Here is a 19,899-nt window from a genome sequence, read left to right on the forward strand (position 1 = left end):
GTGCTAGCTGCAGTATTCTTACGTGGTTTATTGCCTGTGTTCTCTGTAGTTTGCACCTAAAGCTACTTGGTGTGTACTGGCCGTGTGCTCTGTAGTTTGCACCTAAAGCTACTTGGTGTGTACTGGCCGTGTGCTCTGTAGTTTGCACCTAAAGCTACTTTATACGTGATACGTGATTTTAATGATGCTTCAATAAAAAAAAAAAAATTCCTTTAAATATTGTACCTGCTGGGTGCCTATAGTATGCCTGTGAAAACGTCTTTGAGAACCCGGGTCTTGCCCGAGGGAACATGTATCAATGGAAAAAAAGTTTTAAAAACTGTCGTTTTTTCAGGAGTCCTGAAAAAAACAACCGTTTTTAAAACTTTTTTTCCATTGATACATGTTCCCTGGGGAAAGACCCGGGTTCTCAAAGACGTTTTACAACAATAACTTGCATATTCGGCTTTAAAATTAGCTTTTTTGAATTCGAACGTTCGAGTCCCATAGACGTCAATGGGGTTCTAAATGTTTGCTCGAACGTTCAAAGGTTCTGGTGCGAACCGAACGGGGGGGGGGGTGTTCGGCTCATCCCTAGTCTAGATCATGAGAAATCCAGGACAGTATGTTAGTTTTGCCATCTAGACATTAGCTTTGCTGCTTTTGATATAATGTGCAGCAGAGTTTAGGCACCATAAAATTTGGTAGACACATTTTCTGCATAAAATTTGTTTGTATTGCAAAATTCGTAGGAGCACTGCAGTTTTCCAATACTCAGAGGTGGTGCTCCCCTAACATACAGGGAGGGAGTGTTCACAAGACATAAGGTTGAACGATCAAAACAGAAAACTGTGCACACCCAAGGGCTACCTCCTCAGAATTGTATTTATGTACAAATTATACAGCATCACAAATCCTCCCCTATCCCTCAAAGAAAAAAAATCCCCCCGTTACACTCTCTCTATCGCACAACTCTGCCCTCTACCTATGAGCCCCCCATTCCATCCCAGTTCAACCCCTCCCCCTAAAATAATGTGTGTTTTTGTTTTATGCATTTATTAACTCCCCAGAACTGACTTTTCAAATCTGAGAAAGGATTAGTCACTTCCTGACCCTTAACCTCAATGTAGGCCCTAAATCTAACCCCTAAACCTCTATTAAAGTGAATCAGTGGCCAAGCTTTCTCTAAGAAATGCCTGTCAATTGTTGTTGTTTTATTTTACCTATTAAAAAAAGGTCATAAATATACTTGAGGTACCAATTTAACAGTCCAAGCTAGGATGATGTCGAAAATGTAATGTAATGTAATAAAAGCTTTGGCCTCTATTTATAGTAAAACAAAACTATTGGCGCTTAAAACCCTATGCTCCAAAATGAAATAATTCAAATGGGGAAGGAAATGTCAAATTTAAAGGTAGACTTTCTTTAATCTGATCTGGCTTTCATCAACCCGTAATGACATTCAGTGGACTCTAGTCATTGGACAAATCTCTAACTAGGTTTACAAACCCACAACCACATTGGCCAATCTCTAACTGTGTTTACAACCCACAACCATATTGGCCAATCTCTAACTGTGTTTACAACCCACAACCATATTGGCCAATCTCTAACTGTATTTTATATATAAATCAAATCCTTGAGTGTCTCAGTAAACAAACTCCACATAGTAAGCTATTATCCCACGACTGTACAGCATAGGCAGGACTTGGTTAATAGCTCATTAAGATCAAAACTCCCTATGGATTAGTTATTATCCCTCCGCTACTCCTGTAAAGTTGTACTTTTATACTTGTTTGTACTGGAATAGGCTTCAGGTTATCAGATCCCTATGGAATGTAAAGACCATGTATTGTATGATGACTCCATATGTTTATAACATCCTCAGCATATTCTCGTTATTATTGCCTCTTGTTAGTGTCACAATGTATAACCAGAGATTGTACAGCCAATGTAGTCATACTTTTCCTTTAGGAAATCTTTTTGTCCTATGCTTTAAATTGATCGTAGCTACAAAATGTGACATCAAATGTAATAACATTATATTTGATAAATTCACAAAATAAAAGTATTGAACACTGATATTGGAATAACAAACGCATCATCATAACTAAACGTTGTTACTTGAAAATAAGGAGCTGGGGTTTGCTGGGTATTTGGCTATAGTTTAATAAACAATACATACATCCAAACCATCTACATTACATAACATCAATAGCAGACAAAGTAAAAAAAAAAATATTTGTAGAGAAAAGCAGTTTATGCCGACTACATAGGTCTAGAACAGTGATGGTGAACCTTGGCACCCAGATGTTTTGGAACTACATTTCCCATGATGCTCAACTACACTACAGAGTGCATGAGCATCATGGGAAATGTAGTTCCAAAACATCTGAGGTGCCAAGGTTCACCATCACTGGTCTATGTGCTGCGCTACTACCCTCTTTGAGTATTGACCCCCTCAGAAAGAACCACTACAGCTCTCACCAGCTCAAAGACCAGTGCATGCAGGTAAGTTCCCCCCAAAAAAGTAATCACAAGCTCCACATAGTGTGAAATGTGCAAATTACTTTAATATAGATTGGTTAAAATGACACTCACAAGCATTACAATTATTTAATGCTGTTTAAAAAGGCAAAACTCCAGAAAACATTCTAATTTCAACTCACTTCCAATAAAAAACATGACAACAGCCTCTGCCCCACAAATTTCGTCACACCTGACTTCTTCCGGGGCTTGCCATTATGGAATATCTATAAAGTGTGATGTGACTCTTTATAATTTAAGGGTCATATCCATCTGGTAAGGCGCACAGCCGCGTTTCATCATCGTAACCGGAAGTGATACAAGATGTTCTACCGGAATTGACGATCCAGGAGTGTCAGTATGATGGAGGAGTGGTCAGATGAGAAGCCTGGCTTCTTTTTGGCCTGGCAAAGCCTATCCAGTCACTGTAGTGACTTTACACAGTATTAAAGAATAAGTTCACCTTTTGTAACATGGGTCAGGGTATAACATGTACAAATCCACCCTCCCCTGCACCTCCCCAGGCCCCCCGATGTCACAGGTTGCGGGGATCTTCTCCCCCCGCTCTCTGTGAGAATCTTCAAAGAACATAGACATGCAGGGTTCTGTGAATTGAAAACTACAAGGTAGCCTTTGCGGCTGTTAGCTTGTAGTTCTCAATGAACTACCACAGCGCTGTTGAGCAGTTCATTCATGTTTCCTGTTAATGTGTAACCAGGGGCGGACTGACCATTGAGTCACTCGGGCACTGCCTGAGGGCACCATGCCACTAGAGGGCCCCATCAGGGTTGCCAGGCTCAGTAAAACCAGGGACAGTATGTAAAAATCAGTTTTTTTTAGATCTGTCCCCGATATGTCTGAAACCAACATGCTTTTAATGTGAAAATCCAGAGATTTTAGCTGCCCCGCCTCTGCACTGCCTCCTGGCGTGGTTGCCATCTGTAAGCCCAGGGGCCCCATAATCTTTTATTGCCCGGGGGCTCCATGAGTTGTCAGTCCGCCCCTGTGTGTAACTGCTTGGCCATATGATGTACGGCCAACTGCTTACATACAGAAACAGCAAATGTTAAAGATAGACAGAAATGGACTTTGTAGGCACCAATTATAAAAGTACAAATACGTTTATTGACACAAAACCCAAAAGGGTTATTGGACAAAAATAAAAAAAAGAACAATAAAATAAATTAAAACGTTAAAACAAAAGGGAGAAACCACAGTAGCAACTGCGGTAACAGCAAATTAATCCAATAATAATCCAAAGGGAGTCATAAAGTCTCAAAAGAGATGTAATGACTATCGTGCATATTGGGACGCAGATTAACTCGACATGTTTCGCGGAGACCGCTTCTTCGGGAGCTACTAATAATTAATCCGAAATACAGGGATATACTTGAAGATGGATAGTTTAAGACGAGGTTATAATAGTTGGTAGTACATTCAGACTTCCAAAGATGCCTAATTGATATCCAAGGTGGAGCAAATCTATTTGTCAGCCACAGGATGGTAAAAGATGTCACGGCAGGCTCGATGTGTAAAGATGGTTTAAAGTGAGAGGAGTGTAACAAAGTTTAAGAGGTAAACCTGGGATAAGATTTAGCCAGGTAAGTTACCGCGACAATAGTGTCATTGGTATCACCAAGAGGACCATAATAGAAAGCAATCCGGTAAGGAAACCAAAAGTGTTGCGGTAACTTACCTGGCTAAATCTTATCCCAGGTTTACCCCTTAAACGTTATGTTACACTCCTCTGACTCTAGATTGGTTTTAAACCATCTTTACACATCGAGCCTGCCGTGACATCTTTTACCATCCTGTGGCTGACAAATAGATTTTCTCCACCTTGGATATCAATTAGGCATCTTTGGAAGTCTGAATGTACTACCAACTATTATAACCTCGTCTTAAACTATCCATCTTCAAGTATATCCCTGTATTTTGGATGAATTATTACTAGCTCCCGAAGAAGCGGTCTCCGCGAAACATGTCGAGCTAATCTGCGTCCTAATATGCACGATAGTCATTACATCTCTTTTGAGACTTTATGACTCCCTTTGGATTATTATTGGATTAATTTGCTGTTACCGCAGTTGCTACTGTGGTTTCTCTCTTTCGTGTTAACGTTTTAATTTATTTTATTGTTCTGTTTTTTATTTTTGTCCAATAACCCTTTTGGGTTTTGTGTCAATAAACGTATTTGTACTTTTATAATTGGTGCCTACAAAGTCCATTTCTGTCTATCTTTAACATTTGCTGTTTCAATATATCCAGGACGTGGCACTGCACTATTGAAGATACCTACAGTCCATCCTGTGTTTGGTGATCTTTCTTAATACAGAGCCCTGCATAGCACCCACGATCTGCTGATCGTGGGTGCAATGCTTTCCAGGCTCCCAATAAAAAAAATTATAGCTGCATTTTTTTATCTGCATTTATTTTTATTTTTTTAAAAGGTGAACTTATCCTTTAAGGCTATAACGATTTATTGGCTTGTGAGTGTAATTTAAGGCAGATGGGAAATAAATGGTGTTTTTAACATATTACACTATTGGAGTCCTCAGTTTTTTTTCTCTTTTTTTATGAGCAAAACTGTAATGCATATGAGCAACTTTGAACTGGGGAGTCCCGATGGTGGACTGAATCTTTTAAAGAGATAAAGTGCAGTATGCCATACATGAGAATGTGAGGCAATATAATCTGGTGAGTGAATGTCCTACTGGGAGCTGGTGGCACTTAAGCATGTAGTGTGGTGTGATGATTGCACAGTGTTGAGATTTTCACATGTTCCTTCAGGACTATCAAAGAGTGGACTTATATGTGCATTTATAGATATATTACTTCTCTATGCAAGTATAATACTGGGTGTTTTTACTTTTTTATTTTTCCTTTTAATAATTTGTAATTAATATTTTTTTTGATTCTTTGTGGTATAGTTGTGCATGTCACTGATTGATCTATGTAAGATAGCTCCACTATTTTCTCTATCACAAGGGAGGGAATTTATTTGCATTATATGGTATTGCTTTGAAAGCAGTCGAGTTAAGGAAAATTGGCAGTGTTTTATAAAATTGGTGATACAGAGGTAAGATTGTTAAGTGGTGGTGGTGCACAATAATTGTTCTTTGTTATATAGGCAATACACATTACAAAGAGAGAGATGTGAAAAATTCATAATCTAAAATTAGGCACAATACAGGTTACCATAGGACAGTGGTTCTCAACCTGGGGGTCGGGACCCCCTTGGGGGTCAAATGACAATTTGCCAGGGGTCACCAAATCCTGGGCTGTTCCTAAAGCCCGCAGCACTCACAGCCTTTTCGCAGATGTCCAGCAGGGCAGTTCCTGGAGCCTGTGGCCACCCATTCAGTTCACGACATGGCTGTGGGGCAGGCAGAGACTATAGGTCAGCTGACTGGTGAAAAATGTGAAGTGGGAGGGGCTGGAGGAGACCCTATCTTCTGATTTCAGCATAGGGGTCACTGCTGCGAGACACTACAGAGCTGAAGACACAGTGGGTAACACTACCTGTGATTAGAGTTGTCATTTAAAGTCCCTACTACAGTTTTCAGGTCAGCAGGTGATCTTGATCAAGAGCATCCAAGTTGGCTGATCAGAACTCCCTGCCAGCACTGCCACTCATTCCAACTCCCACCAAGGAGTAAGAGAAGCCATAAAAATAGAGAATGCATGGAAGGGAGAGGGAGAGAAAGAATAAGAGAAAGAACAGGAAAGGCAGCTAGAGAGAGGGGGGGGGGGGAGAAATTAAGATAGAGAGATAAAAGGGAAAGAAAGGAGAACATAAAGAGAGTGGAACATCCTAAAATTTACCAGAAGGGGTTTTAATATGGTACGAGTGGAATGGACACAGGGAGCCCTTGTTTGCCATGGGTGCTGACAACCCACACTACGAAAATTCTACTGTTAGGGGTCCCAACAGCTTGGGAAATTTTATCAAGGGGTCACAGCACTAGAGAGGTTGAGAATCACTGCCATAGGACATATCTAGGAGCAATAGGCTCATGCCTCGTACACATGACCAGGAAAACTGACGTGACAGCTTTTGGCTGGGAAAACTGTCCGTGTGTATGCTCCATGGCAGTTTTCCCGACGGGAATATTTAGAACATGCGATTCCCGGCGGTTTATAACCCGGCAGTTTTTCTATGGGGAAAGCCTGCAGGGGAGCATACACATGGCCAGGTTTCCCGGCCAAAGCTCTCATGGCAGTTTTCCTGCCAGGAAAACCAGCCGTGTGTAGGGGTAAAAGGCTACCGAGCCGGTTCTCGGCTTTCGCCGGGAAACCTGATCGTGTGTACAAGGCAACAGCCTAAACCACTGACTAGGGGGATACAAACTCAGCCATGCTGATATTGGGGTCCTTTGATTACTATTAGGAGCACTCACACCTTGTATTTTAAGGTAAATTAGGTAACCCCCTTTATTAAAAATGTCAGACCAAAAGGGAGAGGCAGTGGTTCTGCATACAGAGGTAGTAGAGGACAATCAGCACACACAGGAGGTAATTACGCGGCTGGCAAAGCCTTCCTCTTCTTCCTCCTCTCAGGCGCAGAGCAACCAGTTGTCTGCAACTGCTGCGAATGCGTTCTCCTTTTCCATCTCTTCTGCTAATCCAGCCATAGCCCCGCAAACTGGCAATGAGAAGCCATTATTAGTAATATTACTTCATCACATGATAACTCACTTGCTGCAGGAAGATGATCTTGGCCATGAGCAAGTATTACTCATTTCAGATATTGAGGATGAGGAAGACAGCGTGTTAGCAAGGTGCAGCGTGGTATGGCAGGCAGTAAGTACAAGGAGTCAAAGTCAGGCAATAAAGTTATATTGTACAAAATTTCAACACAACTTATTTAGGCCCGGCGGGTAGGCAAACCGTCCTGGGGCCACATATGAACTGTGACAGCATCTGTAACGTGGAGAGAATTGTGGCCTGGCCGGTCCACATCCAAGGAGTAGGCTTCTTGAAGAAAGGTAGACATAGTCCCTGCACTGTCCCTACTCCTCTGGAACCTTTCCCTACCTTTAAGCACTGACCCTGCCAGAGGGGGGGTCCTGTCCCTACGCAAGCTGCTTGCATAAAGTGTGCCAAACCCAGAGCCGGAGTCTTAAATAGACTCTACCTGACTCAAAAGGGCCGCTGAGGTCCCCGTGGGGTGTCAGCGTCCAATCGGACAACTGTTTCCCTAGGGACCACAGGAAGTTATAGAGGAACCAAGTTCTTCACAACTTCCTTCCCTTCTGCATTGCTGCTTTGGTTGGGCGCCATCTACAGTGGGCAATACCAACTGCACCTGTCTACAAGCATCAGGACCATATAGGGAGGTTAACATTGAGCAGCAACAGACTTGTCTCTTTCTATTTACTACCTATTCAATGTACTGTCTTGATGCTAGCAAGTTTCTACCAAATGCCAACTTGATGTCTATATTTTGGATATTTGGGAATAATTAGGGATATGGAAATGGTATGGGGGTTAGGGAATGTGGGATTGTGTCAAGGCTGGACTCCTGCTTTTTATGAGCAGCTCTTTTCTTTCAGTGCACAGAGGCTGCTCAGTTGTCAGGTAATTACCAGCCACTTGTTGTTTCCACAGTCACTCAACTGGTTACCATTACCTGCCTCTTTAGTCCAGCCAGCCTTCAGCCAATCACTTTTGCACATTTCCTCCATGCCCTTGCGTGGTCTATGATCTCCAAAGGGTTCCTGTGTATGACTTGGCCTGGCTGACTTCTCTACCGATACCTGTTCCTGTTTATGCTCCTTACTATGCAGACTTCTAGCTTCATGACCCTGGCTCGTCTGACTACCTGTTTTGGCATCCAAACCCTGGCTTCAGTTTTATACTACAATCCTGAACTGTGTTTTTTTTTGCTATTTTATTAAAGGTGTGATTTTAACTGTATTTTCTGTCTCCGTCTGGTTTATAGTTCATGACCGGTTGTGATTTTTAAGTGTTTGTGTGCACTCTGTTTTGACATTTTAATAAACCTTTAAGACAATGCAGTGTAGTGTGTATATAACTATCGTATTTGGCGATATTCGTAGAGTTGGTAACACTATGTTTGGTTTGATAAACTATAATATTTACAGTGCCTTGAAAAATAATTCATACCCCTTGAAATTTTTCAAAGTTTGTCATGTTGCAACCGAAAATGTAAATGTATTTCATTGGGATATTATGTGATAGACCAACACAAAGTGGCACATAATTGTGAAGTTGAACATTTCACATATTTATTTGTAAAAAAAAAAAAAAAAAGTGTGGTGTGCATTTGTATTCAGCCCCCCTGAGTCAATACTTTGTAGAACCACCTTTCACTGCAATTACAGCTGCCAGTCTTTTTGGATATGTCTCTGCCAGCTTTGCACATCTGAAGAGTGACATTTTTGCCCATTGTTTTTTTGCAAAATAGCTCAAGCTCTGTCTGATTGGATGGAGAGTGTCAGTGAACAGCAATTTTCTTGTCCAATATTTTTTATTAAATTTTTAAAAAATTTTAACAAGCCGTGGTTTGCCCACGCAGGGGCGACATAGAACATACAACAAAAAAAAATATAAAAAATGTAAGAAATAGCGCATGAACACATAATAGACAACAAGATCAATTATAACCCAGGCCATAAAGGACCAGGTTGAAACATAGACCTATGTCCTAAACACAAATATCTTTCTGTACCTAGGAGTACAGCAGCTTGCATTGTTGGTCCTTATAACGAAGAATAATGACAGAGAAAGCAAACAGGAAAGAAGGAGAAGGGAAAACGAAAGAGTAGAGAGAAAGAGAAGCCCCAGAAGAGGGCAAGTATCACGGACACGGGACCCGCCGGAGCAAGTCTTCCTAAAGCCGACCATAACTGGTCGGGGGCAGGGATGGAAAAGCATAGTGAACAGCAATTTTCAAGTCTTGCCACAGATTCTCAATTGGATTTAGGTCTGGACTTTGACTGGGCCATTCTAACACATGAATATTCTTTGATCTAAACCAGGGGTCTCCAAAATTTTCAAACAAAGGGCCAGTCTACTGTCCTTCAGACTTTAGAAGGGCCGAATTGTGGCCAGCAGGGGTAAAAAATGTGCCGAGTCCAGCATCAGTAAGAATAAATATGGCCTCAGAGCTGGTTCTCAATACCCATTATTGGTATTAGTAGGAGGAATAGTATCCCATCATTGGTATCAGTGGAAAACATAGTGCCCCATTGTTGGTGTCGGTGGGAGGAATAGTGCCCCAAGGGCCGGATAAAGGCTAGCAAAGGGCCACATCTGGCCCTCGGGCCGCAGTTTGGAGACCCCTGATCTAAACCATTCCATTGTAGCTCTGGCTGTATGTTTAGGGTCATTGTTCTGCTGGAAGGTGAACCTCCGCCCCAGCCTTAAGTCCTTTGCAGACAACAGATTTTCTTCCAAGATTGTGCTGTATTTGGCTCCATCCATCTTCCCATCAACTCTGACCAGCTTCCCTGTCCCTGCTGTAGAAAAGCATCCCCACAAAAGGAGGCTGTCACCACCATGTTTCACGGTGGGGATGGTGTGTTCAGGGTGATGTGCAGTGTTAGTTTTTCGCCACACATAGCGTTTTGCTTTTAGGCCAAAAAGTAACCTTTTGGTCTCATCTGACCAGAGCACCTTCTTCCACATCTTTTCTGTGTTCTCCACATGGCTTCTCACAAACTGAAAACAGGACTTCTTATGGCTTTCTTTCAACAATGGCTTTCTTCTTGCCACTCTTCCATAAAGGCCTACCTGTGCGCTGCAGTAAAATTCAGCATGTCTGCATTTTACTGCTGCTGACTTTACTGCGCCTCCAGACTACATTGTAGTGTGAGTTGGGCAGATAAAAAACAAATATATTCTCAGTGGCCCGTGGTGACTGGTGTTAATACAATGTAGAAGAATACCAGTCACCATACTATATGTGAATGAGCTCTTAAAGCGGAACTAAAGGGGTTAATACTTTTCCAACAGTCCCCCGTTGCCTTGGCATCTTCTTCCGTGTGCTGGTCTTCAGCTCCAGGGACCACAGTTTGGCCCTGAGCCAGGCGCATTTTTCCATGTGCGTTTTGTTGTGCGACAATCACAGCTAAATTGCACCACATTTGGGGTGCCATCTGAAATTATGAGCAAAATTTTGCCAATTCTGTCAGCGATTCCAAATTGCCTTAGGCCCCTTTCTCACCGGAGGATAGAATTCAGCTTTTAGCTGCGGATAGATCAAGTAATCTACCGCAGCTAAACTCAGACAATGCTTTCCTACGTCCCCATTCACACACTGGGGTAGATTCGGCTAGATTAGCGGATCTTTAGATCCGCGTAATCTATCTGATTTACGATCCGCCGGCGCAAGTTTTAGAGGCTAGTGCTGTATTCAGAAAGCACTTACCTCAAAACTTGCGGCGGCGTATCGTAAATCCCCCGGCGGAATTCAAATTCCGCGGCTAGGGGGAGTGTACTATTTAAATCAGGCGCGTCCCCGCACCGATTTAACTGCGCATACGCCGTCGGCTAAATTTCCCAGCGTGCATTGCTCCAAATGACGTCGCTAGGACGTCATTGGTTTCGGCTTGAGCGTAACTTGCGCCTGGCCGTATTCTAAATCGACTTACGCAAACAACGTAAAAATTCAAAACTCGGCGTGGGAACGACGGCCATACTTAACATAGGATACGCCTCACATAGCAGGGGTAACTATACGCCGGAAAAAGCCAAACGCAAGCGACGTAAAAAAAAGCGACGGGCGGGCGTTCGTTTCTGAATCGGCGTAAATGCTTATTAGCATATTCAACGTGTAAAAGACACGGAAACGCCACCTAGCGGCCGGCCTGGAATTGCAGCCTAAGATCCGACAGTGTAAGTCACTTACACCCGTCGGATCTTAGGCATATATATGCGTAATTGATTCTTTGAATCGTATCTCCTATCTGAATCTGGGCCACTGTGTTTAGCAACGGTTTGGTTACATGGGGTTTGGTGAGGTTAGAAAAAACGAATTTGACTGCGTCCAGGAACGATTTATTGCAGCTATCTGCACATAACTGCAGGTAATCGCAGTTTATTATTTCACCTGCAGATAGCAGCGGCAACAAGGAAAGAAAAACAACAGGAAGCACATCAGAAATGGCAAGAATGTTCCAACGCAGCTAAATGCAGTCGCACGTAAACGCAGCTAATCGCAAAGTACAACTGCAAGTGAATGCTGTGACAGGATTCTCTGAATTTCAAAATAACAAAACATGCTTTTAACTGCGGCAGAACAGCCGCCCGTGTGAAGGGGGCCTAAGGCCCCTTTCTCATGAAGTGTCCAATCAGGTCCTTTCAGTTTTTCACCTACCCGCTGACCTCCGATCCAGGCCACTAAATAAGAAAACGGAAGAGAGTCTGTATCTGTCCACCTCCATCTAGGCAGATGGTATTGGAGCAGGGGTGGCCTGTCCATTAAGGGCCACCCTCTTCCAATGGGGGGGGGTGGTTTTGAAGCACCTGATTAAAGCCAGAGGCTCTAATAGTCTTCAAAATAGGATGGGCTTAGGGTGCAGAGAATGCGAACCAAGCCCACCAAGGTGTGTTACAACAGTGAATGAATATTCGCTATTGCAACACTGATCCTCCTCCCGGCCAATCAGGAAGTGGGTCTTGAGACCCGTCACCCAATTGGCTAAAACGACAGGTGATCCTATTGTACGCCTAGTTCGAGGGGAGGAGCCACCATGATGGAGGAAAGGACACAGGTGCCGCTGCCCGCCACCTGCCACCTAGATGGGGTAAGTACCGGACCATCCGTCGGACAGCGGTGGGGGGAAGGTGCTGCTGCCTGCTTGGGGCAGGCCACTGAATTGGAGGGCCCTGCCACTGGATTGGAGGGCAGCTTGTTGTACACAGAAAGGGGACACGGATGTGTCATCTGCCCGCTCTGCTCCGATCAGCAGGGGATCAGTGAACAGATCCACAGTGACAATACCGCATTGCCGACGCCGCGGAGAGGAGGGGGAGACGAGCGGGGACTTGTTCCCCCCGCATCGCCGGAGCCTGGGACAGGTGAGTGTCCGATTATTAAAAAAACAGCAGCTGCAGTATTTGCAGCTGCTGACTTTTAATATTTTTCATTTTAGACGGAACACCCCTTTAACGTACCAAGTTGATTGATCAATTGACTTGGGTACCACCAGCCTGACGGATTCTCTTGCGATTATTGCTAGTGGCTGCTATAGCTGCTAGCGATAATTACTGTCTTCTTCCAGCAGGATCGCCTCTCTCAGCCCACCCCTGCCGGGGACAGACAATTAGCTAGATTCAAGTACCTATGCCTAAACTTGCGGCGGCGTAGCTTAGTGTGTTTAGGCTACGCCGCCGTAAGTTAGCTAGGCAAGTGCATGATTCACAATGTACTTGCCTGCTAAGTTACGGCGGCGTAGCCTAAATCGGTGGGCGTAAGGGAGCCTAATTCAAATGTGTTTGGGGGGGGGGGCGTGTTTTATGCTAATAGTGCTTGACCGTACGTTTTTTGTGAACTGCGCACTGTTTTATGCTAATAGTGCTTGACCTTACGTTTTTTGTGAACTGCGCATGCGCCGGGCGCCTACATTTCCCAGTGTGCATTGCGGCTAAGTACGCCGCACGGGCCTATTGATTTTGCCGTGGACGTAAACAACGTAAATCCCGATTCCCGAATTTCGACGCAGGAACGGCAGCCATACTTGACATTACTATTCCACTAGGGCCTAGCTCTAACTTTACGCGGCCTATCTCTTACGTAAACGGCGTAAAAGTACTGCGTCGGCCGGGGCATATGTTCGTGAATCGGCGTATCTCCTCATTTACATATTCTACGCCGACCGCAATGGAAGCGCCACCTAGCGGCCATCCAAAATATTGCAATCTAAGATAGGACGGCGCAAGCCGTCGTATCTTAGATATGTGTAAGCGTATCTCTGTTTGAGCATACGCTTAAACATAAGTCGGCGTAGATTCTGAGTTAGGTCGGCTTATCTACTGATAAGCCGGCCTAACTCTTTCTGAATCTACCTAAATGTCTCGGCAGGAGTTGATGGGGGAATCATGTTGATGGGGGAATCATGTTGATGGGGGAATCGTGTTGATGGGGGAATCGTGTTGATGGGGGAATCGTGAAAATTTCTATCCTGCAACCCATGGTTGCAGGAAAGAAATTTACACCATGTGAGGCCGGCCTTAGAATGAGTGAATCTCCCAAACAGGGACACAGCAAAAAAAAAAAACTGACAGTGGTTCTAACCCCTCGCCATTCCATCCAGATCTAAACAACAACAAAAAAAGTTTTTCCGTTAGTTACATTCTAAATAAAGTTGTTCTGGATGCTTCGGGCTATGCCGTGTTAGCGGTCATCCTAAAAAGCGCAGAAAGGGTTAACGCGGCCCTGTGGTCTGCAGTGACCAACATCTGGTTGTGATCAGGCTCAGTCCCCCCCCCCCCCCCCCCTCCATCCCTAATCCCTGCACTGGGGAAGGATCCGAAAAACCAAATCAGGGCTCTTTACAGCAACGTGTACATTAAAGGTTTCAGATTTCAGGGAAAAGTAAAAGAGTCTTTCTTTCTTTTTTTTTTTTTTCCTTCTCCTGGCTTTCTGGGAATGAAGGGAGGAGAACAGGAAGCTGGGAAGGGGCTGGAAGCAGAATCTGGGTCAGACATGCGGTGGAGGAGGCAGGATGATCAGTAAGTTTTAGGGGGCCTATCATGATCTATGGGTGGGGGGGACAGCAAGAGGATCCAACTCTGCCACACTCTGTTGGCGAGAAGGATGGCAGAGGAAAAAAAAAAAAAAAACAATGACATTTCTTCCATGAGTTCCATGCAAAGGAATTTCATGGACATCCTGTAGGTTCTGCAATCATCTATAGAGGATCATGGGATGTATTGCTCTGATGCATTCCATAGGCACTTCATATATACTCTGTGCTGTTATCTCTTTCTTTCTCTTAGGTCATGTCATCTCAAAAGTCTATTTCAATCTTTTTACATTTCTAGCTTTTGATGTAACAATACATGGAGATCCTGCCAGGAAGCTCCTTGCTCAGGCACTTCCTGTTATAGGGTGACAACACCCTCCTACTATTTCCCAACAGTGTTCCTGTGTTGTCACCCTGTCCCACAGGCTTCTGCTGGGGACTACAAACATTACACAGACATCTGGAAACCATCAGGAAACCTGCGCTATGGGTTTGGTCACCCTTTTCGGGAAACGCACGAAAGCGAGATGCCCTCTGCAGATGTGTGCGGGTACCATTCATTTTGTAGTGGCGTGTGCATGCATCTAGCCAGGGCTTTTTTTCCAGGGGGAGCTTGGGGGAACTCAGTTCCACCACCTCTGGCTCAGACCCTTTGGTGCCTGCTCACTACAATCACTTGTAAACACAGAAGTCTGGTTTCTGTGTTTATAAGTGACAGCTCTGCACTCTGGGGTAGATTCAGGTACCTGTTACGGCGGCGTATCTCCAGATACGCCGCCGTAATTTCAAATCTGCGTCGGCGTTTCGTTACGCCGATTCACAAAGGCAGTTACGCTGAAAAAAATAGGCTTCCTCCACCGACGTAACTTGATTGCGGCGGCGTAGAATTGTGTGCACTATCACTTTGGCCGCTAGGGGCGCTTCCGTTGTTGTCGGCGTAGATTATGCTAATTACCTAGATACGCCGATTCACAAATGTACGTGCGCCCGGCGGTAGTTTTTTACGTCGTTTGTGTAACTCGTTTTGGTCCTAACGCTGCTCCTGCTATTAGGAGGCGCAGCCAATGTTAAGTATGGACGTTGTTCCCGCGTTGAAATTGTAAAATTTTACGTTGTTTGCCTAACTCGTCCGTGAATGGGGCTGGACGCCATTTACGTTTTAACGTCGAAACCAATGACGTCCTTGCGACGTCATTTAGCGCAATGCACGTCAGGAAATTTTAGGGACGGCGCATGCGCAGTACGTTCGGCGCGGGAACGCGCCTAATTTAAATGATCCACGCCCCCTACCCGGATCATTTGAATTAGGCGGGCTTGCGCCGGGGGATTTACGCTACGCCGCCGCAACTTACGGAGCAAGTGCTTTGTGAATACAGCACTTTCTCCTGTATGTTACGGCGGCGTAGCGTAAATACGATACGCTGCGCCGCCGTTTAAATTGCGTGTCCCTACCTGAATCCACCTCTCTGTGTGTAACCCCACTGAGCTCTGCACTCTGTATGTAATGCAATCCTGGTATTTAATGCCCCTTTAAGACCCTTCTACTGTTTGTGAAATCTGAACGGGGTCGTGGTTGAGTTCCTGCACCTATTTTCTGAGAAAAAAAGGTCTGCATCTAGCAAAGGCAGGTGTGTTTGCGACCACCAAAGAACACGGTATTGTAGTACCTTGCCGTTTGGTGTAGAACGATTTTAAAGCGGAGGTCCGCCCAAAAAAAAATATATATATATATTAAAAACCAGCAGCTACAAATACTGCAGCTGCTGACATTTAATAAATGGACACTTACCTGTCCCAGGGCGCCCGCGATGTCGGCAGCCGAAGCCTATCTGTTAGTCGGCTCTCGGCAGCTACCGCTGCCATTCTCGTTAAGGAAATCAGGAAGCGATGCGGCTTCACTTCCTGGTTTCCTACTGCGCATGCGCGAGTCGCGCTGCGCATCCTCACTGGCCCCTGTTGTCTTCTGGGACCTGTGTGGAAGTGGGAGCAAATACCTGTATTAGACACGGGTATCTGTTCCCTCCTCCCCACTGAAAGGTGCCAAATGTGACACCGAAGGGGGGGGGGATTCCAAAAAGTGGAAGTTTCATTTTTGGGTGGAACTCCACTTTAAATATCGTGCCTGGTGTACTTTTTTGCATGTTTGGTAACCTGCTGGTAAAGAAAAACAAAAAAAACGCATGCTTAGATGCACCTACAGTAAAACCTTGGTTTGTGAGCATAATTGGTTCCAGAAATATGCTTGTAATCCAAAGCACTTGTATATCAAAGCATTTTTTTTACAGGGTATAAAAGAGAAGAGAGGCGCCTCTAAGTGTAGCAATAAGTTGCTAAATGTTGTACCTTCATTAAATGTAACCATATTGCTACTCTTAGAGGCTCCTCTCTTTTCCTTTATACTCAGGTGTGACGTGACACTACTCTTATATCAAGACATCGCTTGTATATCAAGGCAAAATGTATTAAAACATTTTGCTTGTCTTGCAAAACGCTCCCAAACCAAGTTACTCTCAAACCAAAGTTTTATTGTATGTGGTTTGAGGGAGCCCTGGGATCCATGCAGCCATCTCTGAGGTACATGCATATAGACAGGAAGTACCTGCAAAGGATCTGCAGGAGATCAGCAGCATGGAGATGCAACAAAGGATTAAGGAAATGTGAGCCCGGCCGGACCGGACTGACAGGACACCAAGAGGAGCTCGGCCACGCTACATCCTGGGAAAGGGAAGTTGGGGGCCCCAGGCCAGCTCGGGGCCCCAAGCAATTGTTTGTTTTGCCTGTCCTGTAGCGACGGCCCTGCGTGTGTACGAGGCTTTCAGGTTTCTCAACAAGAAAACTGCCCAGAATCTAGACGAGAAAAATAGAGAACCTGCTCTCTATTTTCTCGTCGTGAGATTCCCGGCGGTTTTCCTGCCGAGAAACGAGTGTGTATACTTACCTGTCGCCGTGGAAACCCGTGCATGCTCGAAATGACTTTGACGCATGCGCGGTAGCTTCCTAGGCATAGGTAAGGTGCAGCAAGATGGCGGCGACGGTATCGAATGTGACGAGCGCATGCTTGTCGTGCACGATGACATCACCGCGTTCTTGCCATTCAAAAGAACCACGGTTCTTTTGAATGGAGTGTCTGTACACTCGGGCGGCAAGAGATTCTTGCCAAGAATCTCGTCAGGAAAAACGACTTTATTTTCCTGACGAGATTCTGGCCCATGTGTACAGGGCTTTAGAGTAGAACTATAGGCAAAACTTTTTTTCATATCCAGTAGGGTTAAAGCTAGGGTTGTCCCGATACCACTTTTTTAGGACCAAGTACAAGTACCGATACTTTTTTTCATATACTCGCTGATACCGATTAGCAGCCATGTCCCTAAATGCAGCCTTGTGTCCCCAAATGCAGCCATGTCCCCAAATGCAGCCATGTCCCTAAATGCAGTCTTGTCCCTAAATGCAGCCTTGTGTCCCCAAATGCAGCCATGTCCCTAAATGCAGCCATGTCCCTAAATGCAGCCTTGTGTCCCCAAATGCAGCCATGTCCCTAAATGCAGCCTTGTGTCCCCAAATGCAGCCATGTCCCCAAATGCAGCCATGTCCCTAAATGCAGTCTTGTCCCTAAATGCAGCCTTGTGTCCCCAAATGCAGCCATGTCCCTAAATGCAGCCATGTCCCTAAATGCAGCCTTGTGTCCCCAAATGCAGCCATGTCCCTAAATGCAGCCATGTCCCTAAATGCAGCCTTGTGTCCCCAAATGCAGCCATGTCCCCAAATGCAGCCATGTCCCTAAATGCAGTCTTGTCCCTAAATGCAGCCTTGTGTCCCCAAATGCAACCATGTCCCTAAATGCAGCCATGTCCCTAAATGCAGTCTTGTCCCTAAATGCAGCTATGTCCCTAAATGCAGTCTTGTCCCTAAATGCAGCCATGTCCCTAAATGCAGCTATGTCCCTAAATGCAGCTATGTCCCTAAATGCAGTCTTGTCCCTAAATGCAGCCATGTCCCTAAATGCAGCCTTGTGTCCCCAAATGCAGCCATGTCCCCAAATGCAGTCTTGTCCCTAAATGCAGCCTTGTGTCCCCAAATGCAGCCATGTCCCCAAATGCAGTCTTGTCCCTAAATGCAGCCTTGTGTCCCCAAATGCAGCCATGTCCCTAAATGCAGCCTTGTCCCTAAATGCAGTCTTGTCCCTAAATGCAGCCATGTCCCTAAATGCAGCCTTGTGTCCCCAAATGCAGCCATGTCCCCAAATGCAGTCTTGTCCCTAAATGCAGCCTTGTGTCCCCAAATGCAGCCATGTCCCTAAATGCAGCCATGTCCCTAAATGCAGCCATGTCCCTAAATGCAGTCTTGTCCCTAAATGCAGCCATGTCCCTAAATGCAGTCTTGTCCCTAAATGCAGTCTTGTCCCTAAATGCAGCCATGTCCCTAAATGCAGTCTTGTCCCTAAATGCAGCCATGTCCCCAAATGCAGCCATGTCCCCAAATGCAGCAATGTGTCCCCAAATGCAGCCATGTCCCCAAATGCAGCAATGTCCCTAAATGCAGCTTTGTGTCCCCAAAGTGAAAGCCAAGCCCCCCCGCCGCTGCCGACATCTAGTTGATTAGCGCTCGGGGAACATAACAGCTTTCATTTGAATAGCTGTGTGTTCCCCGCCGCGCCTCGTCGTGTATAGACACTCCCCCTTGCTCGGGCACTTTGATAGACAGATCACCCGTCTAATCCCAATCCCCAAAAATCAGCTTGTGCTGTAACGAATCACAGCCCAGGGATTGGACACAAGAGGCGGGATTTATGATTTTTCCAAGCAAGGGGCGGGGATTGCGCTCCTCCAGGCATTCCCGGCCAGGGCAAGTACTGTCAGTGAGTAATGCAGTGATGTGGCGGCCATTTTTGGGGGCATCAGATTGGCCCGGGGGGGGGGGGGGTAGCGGTGTCAGTTGGAATGGAGGTGTCTGGGACAGACCTGCAAAATGCGGGACACGTGGTCACCCTACCTCACATGTGTGGTTTGAACACTGTTTTTATATGTGGGTGGGACTTACTTATGCGTTCGCTTCTGCGTGTAGAAGCACCGAAGGGCGACGGGAAGGGGGACGTCCCCTCTCGCCTCCTGTAAGACTGATCAAGCGGCGGAAGTCCCAACATGCAAGGGTGGCTTCATAGGACACTGCAGGAGAAAGCTTTCACATTGAGGCGATGCGCTGGCGGGAGAGAAAAAAATCTCCTGCCAGCAGCATCTTTGGAGCAGTGAGAGGAGCGGCGTGTATACCGCTCCTTCACCGCTCCTTCCCATTTAAAACAATGGGAAACCGCGGCAATACCGCCCGCAATGCACCTCTGCAGACGGTATTAACCCTTTATCGGCCGCTAGCGGGGGTTAATACTGCACCGCTAGCGGCCGAATCCCGCGGCAAATCCGACGGTATGGCGCCGCTATTTTTAGCGGCGCTATACCGCCACCGCGCCTCCCGCCCCAGTGTGAAAGGGGCCTTAAGGATAAGGCAGCTTCATGCTCAGTAAGGCCCCTTTCACACTGGGGCGTTTTTCGGGCATTATTCAAGCGTTTTTCGAGAGTTATTCAAGCATTTTTCGAGCGTTATTCGAGCGTTACTCTAGCGTTTTTCGAGCGTTATTCTAGCGTTTTTCAGGCGAAGCCTCATCTGCAATCCCAATGTGAAAGCCCGA

At 45.5% G+C, this 19,899-nt stretch overlaps 1 protein-coding gene across 3 annotated transcripts in view; it reads left to right on the forward strand.

The window, feature by feature from the left end:
• Nucleotides 1-14,101: 14,101 nt before the first annotated feature.
• LOC120943371 overlaps nucleotides 14,102-19,899 on the forward strand; it is a 63,438-nt gene continuing 57,640 nt past the window's right edge. For 2 of the 3 annotated variants that reach the window (XM_040356624.1, XM_040356625.1), the window contains exon 1: nucleotides 14,102-14,205. The gene's annotated coding sequence lies outside the window, so the exon portion shown is untranslated. The remainder of the gene's footprint in view (nucleotides 14,206-19,899) is intronic. The other variant, XM_040356627.1, reaches the window with a different exon arrangement.

The sequence above is a fragment of the Rana temporaria genome, chromosome 6 (assembly GCF_905171775.1).
Source record: "Rana temporaria chromosome 6, aRanTem1.1, whole genome shotgun sequence".
NCBI lineage: Eukaryota > Metazoa > Chordata > Amphibia > Anura > Ranidae > Rana > Rana temporaria.